A 13,445-nucleotide genomic window follows, 5' to 3' on the forward strand; every position below is an offset into this window, starting at 1 on the left:
ATATGAGAGCTTAGGATTTCAAATCTTATTAGAATCCCAATTTTTAATCTCTTTGGTCCAAACTGTGTGCTTGGGGATATTTTCTTTGAAAAAACTAAGTATTTGGCGTGGTCTCTATATCAGATCAGACCCTGGGCAATCAAAAGCACTCTAAAAAATTCAAGAGAGGATCAGGTCAGAGGCACCTCAAGCCCCTTGGATGCCGTTCATCTTGAAAATGAACGATACCCATCAAGCAGTGAATAAGGCTCACTGTGAGCAGTTCATTTTAAACCATCCAGATGCCGTTCATCCAAAACAGGAATGGCCTCAGGGAAAGAAAAGTGGGACCAATCTAAGTGATGGGCATCTCATTTATACAGGTTTGTATGCTGTTGGTCCAATGGCTGCATCCAAAGGAGCTCAAAATCTCACCTGACCTGATCCCCTCTCAAAAAATTCATGCACGTGTGGTATTAATCAGAGCAAAAACATCCCCGAATTTCCCCAAGTACGTATAATCATAAAGTGAAAAAACATCAATTGAGAGCAAATTAACTTTTGTATCCAAGAAAGCTTAACTACACAAAAAAGTTGTTACGATGATTGCTAATCTTTTCCAAAAGTTGAAAAAAAAATCACAAGCTTATAACTAAGGTTGAGTTTGATTACCTCGAATCTCATGTGGGAAGATCTGATGCTACATGGGGCAGAGCTACTGTGGTATGGAACCTACACCAGAATGGAAGGTAATAAATAATGCCTTGTATCCTCACTTTTTGAGGTTTTGATATTCCTTTTTTGGCACATAATTCACGGATCTTTGGTCCCACCATGAGGAGTTGGGTAAGAGATCATTGATTCACAACTGAGACATCAAGCATGCATGTTTGGCTGCATCTCATGTGATTTGTAGTCATGTTATTTCAAATCACATATTCCACCTTGTTATTTGAAATCATATGATCAGACTCCCTCCAAATGTGATTAAAAATCACATTCAGTTTTCTCATTTTCATTTTCTGATGTTTGCCTAGTGCAAATGAGCATGAGACTCTGAACCCCATGAAAAGTTTCCAAACATAACGCACCTTAAGTCATTTATTTTAGGTAAATGTCAATCACTCCACAAAGCTAATTTACCAAGTATATATATCATGAAGGGCTACTCAAACCTCTTCAAATTTAACCCATATTAATATATGACAAAAGCTCATTATGAATCATTGAAAGACCCATATTAATATATGACAAAAGCTCATTATGATTCATTGAAAGACTGGGACAGGGTGCAAGTTAAGAGTATGGAACCCTCGGTGTTCAAAATTATCATATTTTTCAAACTTGAGAATCAAACAAACCATTTCTCTGGCTAGCTAAGCCCGTGTGGTCCAGGAGTTTTGGGTGACCCTTTTTTGATTTATAACTCGAAGAAACCACACACCCAACATGAAGACCCGATCGTGCTGGCTCAATCTACCATACCTACGGTTGTCATATATATCGGTGGCATAGAATTCTGAGGCTAGGACCCCGCCCCCAGGACCTATATATGCTAGCTGGATATGTTGGTTTGCACAGGGAGGCGATGCTTTTGCCGATCGAACCTTAAGACTTCCCATCTAACAGCCAAATGCCCACCCTTTAATTGCATTTCATAACATTAATGGTTATGGGCTATGTCAGGACCTATTCAATGTTGGTCTGGTTGGAAACATGTGGAGCATCAATTAATTATTTGTTGCAATATATATATATATATATATATACACTGTAGGTCTTTTATTTATATTTTTTTAATCCAAAAACCTGTCTTTATTTAAGAGAAATAAATCTCTCTCGACACGTGCATTCTGTCCATGCCCATGCAACTCTCAATCTTGTTGCTGTCCACCAAATTTGTATTTTTTGGGTTACAGAGACCCTGCAAAATAATGTAATTTATGCTCTCTCTCTCTCTCTCTCGCTCTGTATATATATAGTAATGGGTAGTTGCTAAATGAGTTTTGATTAGATACATGGGTGAATTTTTATAAGGTTCAAAAGATCAACGGTCTAAAGTTTTTGTAAAATTTCAAGGCTCCAAATATCATTTTTTCATGGAAAACACATTATCCAAATGTGGAATCCTCATAAATCAGACATGGCCAACACATTTATGAGGTCCAAAAAAACACTAAAAGAGCAGAAAAACTCATTTTAGCACATATCATTGGTCGCGTATCAATTTCACACCTACCCATTTCTCTCTCTCTGTACATGTAAAGCCTAAAATCTGCAATGGATAATGATCAGATGGTACTACTTCTCTTATGTATGAGCATTTCATCAATAAAATCTTATCTATTTATTTTTTATAATTTATTAAAAAAATATATGTTTTATGAGAAGATTTTAAAACATCTAAACTTCATTTTGAAAACCTGAAAAATTAATGGCTTACAATGCATTTAAAATTTTACAATAAAAGATAATATGGACCATCGATTTTTAGTGCTTAAAAAAACACATTTAAATATTAAAAAACTTATAACATAAAGCCGGTTGCTTATTAAATAAATGATAAAAATTCAATATGCATAGTCTACAACAACAACTACACCTTCATCCCAAAAAAAAAAGGGATCGATGATATGAACAAAAAAGGAAAATCATTTCGGGTATTTCACATGAATCCTTCTCCTCCAATCATTTCTATCCAATACCATGTCTTCAATGAGGTTCAAAGCATTCATGTCCTTTCTTATCATCTTCATCCAAGTCTTCTTAAGCCTACCCCAACCTTTTTTAACTAATATATTATCTAGCATCCAAATATGTCCAAATAGAATATGTCAATATGCATAGTCTGATTGATGAAAAACTCGTTCATTAAAGAATAAACGCTGTCTGATCATTGTCGGTTGTGAATTTTATATCTTCCTTTGTTTTTTCAACTCTCACTTTCCTTTTATATATATATATATTTCTTTTTGTCCATACCCAATGTAACTCTTCAATGTTGATATCATACTTTTTTTTTTCCGTTGGGGAAGAACCTCCTAAATAATATAATACTAGCCAATTGCGAAGAGAGGTGGTGGGACTCACACGATTAACCAAAAAGCTCGTTTCTCCACCAATTCAATTGGCTGCACCCTCGTGAATGATCCTTATGACAAAAAGTAGCCTCACTCATTCACATAAAAGACATGCATGTCCTCACTGCTCACGATTCACGAGGGGCCATTGTAACGTTAAAAAACACCCCCCTTTGTCTGCATTCTCATTATTAAAAACCCAGCATGTATCATTTCACACTTACCCATTTCTCTATGCATAAACCCTAAAATCTACAATGCACGATGATCGGATGGTTCTACTTCTCTGATGTATGAGCATTTTATCAATAGAATCTTATATATTTATTTTTTATAATTTATTAATAAAAAATATGTTTTATGAAAAGATTTTACAACATCTAAACTTGTTTTTGAAAAACCTGAAAAATTAATGGCTTACAATGCATTTAAAATTTTACAATACAAGATATTAGGGACCATCGATTTTTAGTGCTTTAAAAAACACATTTACATATCAAAAATTCATAATTTAAAACATGCTGCTTATTAAATAAATGATTTAAAACATGCTGCTTATTAAATAAATGACAAAAATTCAATATGTAGAGTCTGATTGATGAAAAACTCTTTCATTAAAAAAGGAACGCCGTTTGATCATTGTTGGTTGTGAATTTTATATCTTCCTTTGTTTATGGATCTCACTCTCCTATATATATATATATATATATATATATATATATATATATATATATATATATATATATATATATATATAGAGAGAGAGAGAGAGAGAGAGAGAGAGAGAGAGAGAGAGAGAGAATTGTCCATGCCCATGTAACTCTTCAATGTTGATACCATTAGGGGTGGCAATCCTATCGGGTTGGCAGGTCAGCAGACCTCAACACGAACCCGACCCGTTTATTAAACGGGTCGACTGTGGCAAACACGAACCCAACCCGTTTATTAAATGGGTAACCCAACACGACCCGCCAACCCGTTTAATAAACGGGCATGGTCGGGTAAACAGGTTGGCGGGTTAGAGGGCAGGTTGGCAGGTCGGGTTGGCAGGCGGGTTGGTGGGTTGACCCACCCGCCTAACCCGTTTATTAAACGGGTCAGTCGGGTTGGCATACCCCTAACACGAATCCGACCCGTTTAATAAACGGGTTAGGCGGGTCGACCCGTTTATTAAACGGGTTAGTTTAAGCCCAACCCGAACCTGCCTAAGAGGCGGGTTGGCGGGTCGTGTCAGGTTTTGCCACCCCTAGATACCATACTTTTTTTTCCCCGTTGCGGAAGAACCTGCTAAATAATATAATTAATGCCATCCCCCGTCTCTCTCACCGTGGTCCAAGAAAAATATTCTTTCCAAATGCTTGTATTTTTCTATAATTTAACTTGGTAATTCATAAGTTCATCCACACGATTTTCTAATATGGACTAAACGAGCTCAATCTCTTTCATGCATTGGAAGCGTACACTTGTCTGCTTTTCTATGTCCATTTTATATGGCAAAATTGGGGATCAGATGCTTCCACCTAGCATCTCTACCACTTGTATTTTTTTTTTATTTGACAATTAATATGCGCAATATCCATGTTGGTGAGCAAAAATAACCATGGTTGTGAGACATATGATGCAATGGTAAGCTTGGTACATAATTAACACTCAGAAAATGTCTGTGATTTTGATTCCCATGAAAAAGTTCGATTGTTGGAGCAAAAACTGGTCACCCCTTCCTGTTTTTTTTTAATGGAAGCTTGGTGGTTTGCCATTTTTGAATTGTTCCTGTTAAACATTAGATCCCTTGGAACATCACAAACCACAAATTTGGAGTCTACTGCATTTACAATTAAAACAAGTTGTTATTGCTGCCAAAGCTTCCTTTTTTTATATATTTAGAAGTGAGCCAAGCTTAAAAATATCTTTTTAACAGAATACCAAGGCTTTAAAATATGCCTATGAGAATAAACTATGTTCCAAAACTATGAATCCCTTTGGGTTTTTTGGCACATTTGAGAACAAATGAAACTTGACCAAGTTGCTCTGCTGCAAGAATAGCATCAGCAACAGTTGCAGAAAGTCAAGAAGGCATGAACTTTCTCACTTGTTGACTTGATGACCACACCTATCAGTATCAGTATCTGAAGTCAAGTATTTCAAGATTTCTATAATCTCTTAGAAAATGCATACTTTTCTACAATTTCCACTGTCACATTAATTCCACTCAAACTTCATATTTCAAGAACTTGGTCCCATTTAACATTGACCAAAACATAGACCCAAGGGGTTTGGCGTAGTGGGATGGGGACTTAGACCGTTTGACAGACAGTCTAGGTTCAAATCCCATGGGCATCACCCCCGAGTAAACCCAAGCTTGGCAACTCACAGAGACCATAAGTACGGCAGGCTGAGCCAGCAGTGATTTCCTTGTTAAGGTAATTGATTCCAAGGGTTGGGAAAATGAATGGTGGTTCCTCAAACATGTAAATTTGCAAACTTTGTTTCTATATGAGGCAATTTAAATTTTTTTTTTGGCAGTGTGACAAGAAAGTGTCTCGTTCATATATTCAATTGATTTGAGAAAATGAATGGTGTGCAGTCCACGAATAAATTAAACCACTTTTTATCTTTTCTCTGGTCAAATTAAGAAAGCATAACCCAACTTTTTTGTTCTTTTTTTTTTTTGGATATTACAAGGGAAGCCTACCAGTTATACAACCATACCATGGGGATTCGAACTTGCAACTTCCCAACACAAGGTGACGTGTACTGACTGCTCCTGCCAGACAAGAGGAGCTTTGTGCCTGTTAAAGTGTGCAAACCTAGCACAAAAGGAGAAGTTGCAAGTAGAAATTTCCTTAGATAAGGTGCAATGTGATTGCAAACTTTTAGTGTGCTGCTGCGCCTGATCACCCACAATCTTTAGAATACCATCTTTGGAATACACCCTGAAAGCATACAGGATCCTCACCCCCTTATGGATGATGAGATCCACTCATGTGCAATGTCATAACAATCACATGGCAGTGTTTGGAACATAACACTTGAATGCCCCCCACTCAAATCATCACCATGGGATTGGTCTTAAGTAGGGCTGGTAAACAAGTTGAATGAGCTGAGCTTGAAGTGTTCAAGTTGTAGGAAGACAAGCTGAGTTCAAGCTCATATGAGCCAGGGATAAATGAGCCGAGTTCAAGCTGACTTGTTTATAGAAAAAATACATTGGTTTAGAGCCGAAAGAAATAGGATTATTATAAAAAATACATATGAAATATATTTTTTAATACTTAACAAGCTTATACTAGTCGTCATGCCAAGTTGAATACCTATTATTCATATTCAGTTTGCTGAGCCTATTTCAACAAACTCTTTATGAACATGAGCCGAGCCGCAAGCGGCAAAGCTTGTTTCTCAACCCTAGTCTTAAGAGCTGGGTTACGAGATTGTTCATGTTTGGATGCCAACAACTCCCCTTGAGGTGAACTTGACAGCGGTTCCCAACAAAAAGTGAGAACCACATAACTTTCCAACTTTTCTTGCACAAGTGGAACCATTTTTCTAAAGGCGTTTTGTCTCAAAACTCTCTTTTCCTGATTGTTTGGGTCATCCATGGATAGGAAAAGAGGTCTTGAGCAGGACTCTTTTGTCCCATCCATTCAAAAGCACCCGTGCCTTTTTCTTGCCAGGATAGCTTTTGTTTGGAAAGAGTGTCATTCTAGCCAAAAAAAGAAAAAAAAGGAAAAAAAGAAAAAGAAAAATTGTGCCCAATATTTCTATGGCAAAATCACATGGTTGATCACGTAACACATTAACATAGAAGAACAAACAAAATGAAAAAAAAAAAGTCAAACTCAGTAAATTGGGGTCCGCTCTTATATGATAGGGTCAACTTGTGAATGTCACTAAGTTGACGAGATGACACAAGTTCGAAACCCACAGGTGGCATCCCTTTCCCAAGGTTAAAGCAGGATGTATTCCCAATGGGCAAGGGGACCTCAAGGGTTTTCCAATCAGAGGGCAGCCAATGTTTAATGAGTGATGGAGTTTTCGCTTGGATTATCATAAAAAATAAAAGTTGGGATATATAAATGAATTATGGAGTTTATGTTGGATATTTTACATGGCTTTGCATAACTTTTTATTAAAATTCATGGATAATCATATATGGCCAAGATTATGTTCATGAACATTTGTTTTGGTATTGCGTGCAACTATAATTTATGCCAGATATTACCTTGGTTTTATCATTTTTAGTTATAGGATGAACTCATCTGAAAATTTATATCAGTTACATGAAGAACTCGTTTGAAAATTTATATATGTTATGTCAATTTGGACACAAGAAAAAACCTACCTTAGAACTTTGGATACACTGCCTTTGATGTCTTACAAATTAGGTTAGCGATATAAGCTAAAGTGAGTTGAGATGATATAATGTATCTTACTCTTTTTTGTAGTAGGGTCTCTTGAAGATGAGACCTTCAAAAAATAGACTTACTTACAATGCAAGTATGAAGAAATCATTCGAGGACTCGATAGAGACCATGAAACATGCAACCCATGCTTACAATAAATATTTTTTTAGAGTAGATCTTATATGCTTACACTAGATCTTTGTCACTCTGTCAGTTAGAAAATTTGATATGCACGAGGGCAGGTAGCTCTATTGAGGACATTGGTTAATAATCACATGCGTTAGTAACTTTTGAAATATGAATGACTGTGCGAACTTTGCTCTTAGGTAATTAGTGTGTCTTATATTGGTACCGTATGCTTATATACTGAATAAGCAAAACTTTTCTAATGCTTGTAACAATAACTAGTGTGAGCTTATTATATTAAGATCAAACCTCTAATACAATTTTCAATGTGATCCTAGTTAGTATATTAGTATATATGAATATATTGAGTGAAAGTCATAATTTATTAAACAAGTTTTTTTGTAAATCTTATTTTTTAGGATATGTTTATAATTATTATATTTTTTTAAATCTTGCTTTTTATATTCCTAAAATCTCTATAACTTTTAGTGCCATATTTTAGTTAAAAAATATTATCTAACAGAGGATAGCCTTGTCAAATAGAAAAGTGTGGTTAAAGGTTGATATTAACTGAAATTCATTTTCTTAATGAGAGACTGGAGTTTTCATATATACTCTATAAATAGAGGGTCTCGCCTTAGGGTGAAATTGAAAATTAATTTTGGGTAGCCTTGTGCCATATAACCAAGTGGTTAGCCCATGTCCGTCCCATTCGGTGTGCTCCTAAATTTAGGACGAATACAAAATTTTAAGTTCGACTCTATTTTTATATTGACCCAAATTAAAGTAAGTTGATCTAGCCTTTGCTTTATTTTTTATTCTTTTTCAATCAACGTAAATTTTAGAGCTTTGACTAATGAAAAAAAGAATTTTATGTTAATATTAATAAATATAAATATATATTTAAATTTATGTTTAAATTTTATACATATGTTTGGGTCAGATCATAACCCAAAATCGGATAGCACTTGACATAATAAGCTTGCGGAAGTCATAACTTCACAACCCTATATCAGAATTTAGTAATTTTTAGTGCATTGAAAAACTTATTCAATTCTCTAAAATTTGTTAAGCCAAAAGTAAATTTCTCTTCTTTCATGTCTGACATTTTATGAAAATCAAATAGTTTCTGTTTTGGCATATTTAGTTGCTTATTTAAATAAACTTGATCTTATTTCTGATCTTAACTAAAATCATATCAATGATTGTTGATTATAATTACATATTTGTTTATAATTATATGTAAAAAATATTTATATTTGATTCATCTAGACGTAGTTAGATATTTCAATTGATTATTTATGATTTTATATACTAATTTAGAATATTAATTTGATTATTGAGATTTTATTTGTATATTTAAATTGACATATCGTATGAATCATGTATAAAAGTGTATAACTTCTTTTTATTAATATGATTATTATTTCTCACAAGATAAAGTAATAAAATTCTATACTTAATTGCAATTATACATGGATATGCCCTACTTGATTGATAATATATTTTATAATATTAAAAATTTATAAAGTTTATAAGTTATTTTAGTACCCTAACAAACAACGTTTTCCAACAATTTACTCATCCAGTGTGACCCTGAGTGAGCTCAAGTGCACCGTGTCAAGTAAAGCAGACACATGGTTCAACGTCAGATCTGACATTCACTCAAAGGGAGAGCACATCAAGTCAAAGGCAGATCTAACAGTATACCATCAAAGTTGCGTGCCTTGATGCCATTCATCCATTTTGATAAATTACAACTAGAACACATTATCATTTCTTTTTGTTTCAGCCATCCATTTTTGCACCATTGGTTCTATTCATGGCTCTCAAAAGAATTGTGGGATCCATCTAAGAAACAACCTATCCATCTATGTTTTCTAGCTTTAGCTTCCTTTCATCAAATGGATGAAAGACATCCAAGGCAGCTCTGGGCACATCACATTAGAGTTGCCGCTGACCTAATGTGCTCTCACTGAAAGGAGTGATCTCCATTTTACCATCACTACAAGAAAAATGCTAATTAGCGATGGAAATTTGCGACAAATTTTTTCTGTCGCAAATTAGCGACAGATTAGCGAGCGAAAACTATTTGTCGCTAACATTTGAAATATTTGCAAAATTAACGACGAAAATATCTCTGTCGCTAATTAGCGATGGATTAATGACAACATTTTTTCGTCGTCAAAACACTACAAAAATGATAATTAGCGACAAAATTAGCGAGGGAATTTTTCCATCCCTAATTCGTTGCTAATTAGCGACAAATTAAGGATGGAAAAATTCTCTCGCTAATTCCGTCGCTAATTTCGATTTAAACCGTCCCGCTTGAGGCACGAAATTTTCCCTCCCCTCGTTCGAAATTTTTCCTCCCTCTGTTTTTCCCTCCCCCCGTTCGACTTAAATCATCCCCACTTGAGGTGCTTCTCAGAACGCCAGAAGCCTCGCCCTTCCTCTGACGACGCGCAACGACCTCTCGCACCACGGAGGTCGACCTTCTCAGGCACCTCTCGCACCACACACAACTAATTTGCTTATTTTTTTCGTTAAAGGATAGGGGTGGTGCTTGTGTTTCTAGGTTCGTTCTATGGGTTCTTCGATCACAACCGTGGAATGTTGGGTAAGTACTGTTGCAATGATTTGAAATAATTCGCTAAATTTTTATTTTTGTTTAACGGATAGAGATGTTGCTAGTTGGTGCTCTGCTGCAATCCCTTCGTCCCCGTCTCCTCTTGCTCGGGCACCAACGACACCTCCATCCTCCGCGTCATCGTCCAGCCCGACGCCTCCTGCAAGTTCTCCTCTGTCAACCCTGGCTACGTCGCCTGCCTTGATCGCTCCTCCCGGCGGTGCCCCTCGCCAGTCTCCACCGCCCGTCCTGCCTCTCCCTCGCCGGATCCCGTCTCCACTATGACCCCTTCTCCCGCCGTGACTGGCTCACTGCGGAAGAGCGTCCCGACGCCAGAACGCGCTGGTTCTGTGCAAAAAAAAATTGCTCCCTGCCGGAGAACGCACCGACAATGAACAATTTTTTTTTATTTTTTATTTAAAATTTAACGATGTATTAGCGACATATATTATCCATCGCTAATTTAAAATAGCGAAGGACTCACGATGGATCATATTCGTCGCTAATACGTCACAAATTAGCGACAGATAAGTTCTGGCACTACTTAGCGTCGAAAAATTCGTGATGAAAGTTATCCGTCGCTAAACAGTTTAGTGACGGATTTAGGTCGTCGCTAATCCACAAGTTTCTTGTAGTGCATGGCAATTAAATGCCAGTTTTCTAGCCCGAGTAGGGCTAGACATACGTGATCTGAGATAAGATAACCCCACATTGTGGGTGTGAAAGAAGACCTTGGTTCTAAGAATTCGGATCTTAAACTTGGATTTGAGATCTAAGCATTAGAGATGTGCATATTTCAATTGAAATATGAGTTAGGTCCCCCATTTTGGAGAGATTTGAGATTCAGTGTTTGTTTACCTTGAATCATTGTGTGGGCCACATGCGGGATGTAAACGGGTCGAGTCTAGGCATTACCAAGTCTGACTAAATCAACAATCAAATCCAGATTTGGAGCTCGATTGAATTAGCTAAAGCTGAATCAGGATTCGGTTAGCTTAAAAGTCAACAATTACATGTATGCTGATTCGAATTTAATCAGATTCGGATCTTAGTTAGACTCGAACTTTAATTCAGTTGCAAAACTTAATACTTAATCCAAGCCCAATTATGAATCGAATCCGACTTTGGCTACCAAATTTAGTGACATCCGGCTCGTAGATGGCCAACTATCAATGCTAGACTCATAGAATTCAAATGCCCAACTAAACTTTGGCTAATCAAGTTTTTCCTTCTCACTTGGTTAGCCCAAAGTGTATTTTTATCACCCACAAGGGCTCTGCTCATCTGGTAGGGGTGACTTGTGCTCATTGTGAATGTCACCAAGTTGATGGGACCTCACAAGGTTGAAACCCACAGGTGGCATTCTTTGTCGCAAGGTCGAAGCTGGATGTACTCCTTGGGTGGGCAGGGAGGCCGGCTAGTCGATGATTAGGGGTATTTTCTTTAGATTATTTTTTAAAAAGTACTTTTTTTTCTCATCCTCTTGTTATCCCCATTACTTTCCAAGCACATGCGGTCATATGACATATGACCTGAAATCAAATAGCCGTGGATGTCCAAGAAAAATACAGTAGGGAGGAGAAAGGTGCCCCCAAAGCATTGACGTAGTCCATAACCTTAAAATTGAGAGCAACAGACAATGACACCATCTCTTATTTATTGTTAATATTTGTGTAGAATCTTGGGAAACAAAAATGGAAAATGTCTTGGGAAACAAAAATGGCAAACTAGGTTTTTCAGATGCACGTGAAACGAGAAATGGGAAACGAATTGGAATTGAGAAATGAACCAAGAAACAAATGGAAAACGTTTAACAAGAAAAAAACTTATCAAACATGAGAAACATGTATCTCACAAAAGGTAAACACATGGGAAATAAGTTTCTCAAATATGGGAAACACGTTTCCCACAATATCGAAAATGTGTTTTCCAAAAAAAAAGAAAGTGTTTTCCATGCATTTTGGAAACGTGTTTCTCGTTTCGAAATTAGTTTCTTGAGAAACGTGTTTCTCATGCTCCTATGGTGTTTTTATTACCATGGTTTGGCACCTTATTTGAATCTGAATTTGAATAAAATTAACATCCAAACCTAAACACAAGCAAAAGGTATATCCGATGATCTTAAATAGGTAAAGAGATCCATATCCAAATGAACCCAGATCGATTAGACCATATCCGATTATGTCAGCTACAGTAATACACACAAATGAACCGTATCCAACCCATTTACATCCCCAAATCAAAGCCAAAGTTTGTTCCAGCAAATTGGTTTCATGAAAACTTTTGAATGTTGTTTTCCCAAATTAAAAGCTTAACACTCACTCGACGTGTATCCAGTATCCAAAAAGCACAAATCAGGATCTAAAACTGATTTTCAACTCTGCACTCACAATTCTATCAATATCAAAGAAACATAAATTTGGATCTATAATTTCTCCAATATCAGCAATCCAAACAAGCTCTTGTATTTGGTGTAAGCCCTAAATTATAAGCCAGAGCTGTAATCCCATCACTCTGCCTTGCTAGGCCTTAGTACCAATACAACTGCAAGACTCCATTGTTAGTGTCAAGCCACATGTAATGCTCTTTTAAGTCTACACCGAGTCAAGCTCAGGAGGCCTGTGTCAACTTTATTTGCAACACTACCAAGTAGGGATGGCAGTGGGGCGGGGCGGAGATATTGCGGGGAAAAGTGGTCGGGGCGGGGTTGGGGCAGGGATGAGGCGGGGATCGTGGCGGGGACGGGGCGGGGCGGGGAAAAGTGCACGTCCATCCCCGCCTCCACCCCCGGACGGGGATGGATTTTAACCTTCGTCCCCGCCTCCATCCCCGTTTCATACCCTTCATCCCCGGTCCAAACGGGGCAAGGCGGGGCCCCGCTTTCCCCCGGTCCACTGCCATCCCTACTACCAAGTGTTTTGGAGTCTCTCTCGAGTCTAGTCATGGTTGGTCTAGCTAGAGCTGGTCAAGCCCAAAAGCAAAGGGAGCCTTATTGGGCACTTTTGGAGGAGTGTAATTTTTTCCTTCACATCAATATGTCGTTCAAAGGAGTCCAAGTCTGATTTCTTAGGGGATCATTCTTCCTTGAAAGGTCTGGTGGTTGGTTTTTTTTTTTTTAGTCTTTGCTCTATGGACTTTATATGCAAGACTCCAAGGACACTAGACATTGTTGTCCAAGCTACATCAATGATGTCATGAGTGATGAATGCAACTAATGAGGCCAGAGGGTCC

The sequence above is a fragment of the Nuphar pumila genome, chromosome 2 (assembly GCF_984573655.1).
Source record: "Nuphar pumila chromosome 2, dmNupPumi1.hap1.1, whole genome shotgun sequence".
In the NCBI taxonomy this organism is placed as follows: Eukaryota; Viridiplantae; Streptophyta; class Magnoliopsida; order Nymphaeales; family Nymphaeaceae; genus Nuphar; species Nuphar pumila.